Raw genomic sequence first — 533 nt, 5'->3', positions numbered from 1 at the left:
CAAGGTGCGCTTACGTGTCGATTATCAACACTCGCAGTTTTGGCCGATTCTGGCCCGTTTCGTGGACTATTACTCACTGTTTTGGGGTTTCGGAGTGATTTCCACGATTGACGCACCCCAAGGTGCGCTTACGTGTCGGTCATCAACACTCGCAGTTTTGGCTGATTCTGGCCCGTTTCGTGGACTATTACTCACTGTTTTGGGGTCTCGGACTGATTTGCACGATTGACGAACCCCAAGGTGCGGTTACGTGTCGGTCATCAACATTCACAGTTTTGGCCTATTCTGGCCCATTTCGTGGACTATTACTCCCCGTTTTGGGGTCCCGATGTGATTTGCATAGTTGTTGAACCCCAAGGTGCGCTTACTTGTCGGTCATCAACGCTCGCAGTTTTGGCCGATTCTGGCCCGTTTCGTGTACGATTACTCACTGTTTTGGGGTCTCTTAGTGATTTCCATGATTGACGAACCCCAAGGTGCGCTTACGTGTCGATTATCAACACTCGCAGTTTTGACCGATTCTGGCCCGTTTC

This window comes from Triticum aestivum, chromosome 7D (assembly GCF_018294505.1).
Source record: "Triticum aestivum cultivar Chinese Spring chromosome 7D, IWGSC CS RefSeq v2.1, whole genome shotgun sequence".
Lineage (NCBI taxonomy): Eukaryota > Viridiplantae > Streptophyta > Magnoliopsida > Poales > Poaceae > Triticum > Triticum aestivum.
The sequence above is the reverse complement of the archived record's forward strand: the minus strand, read 5'-3'. Positions refer to the sequence as shown.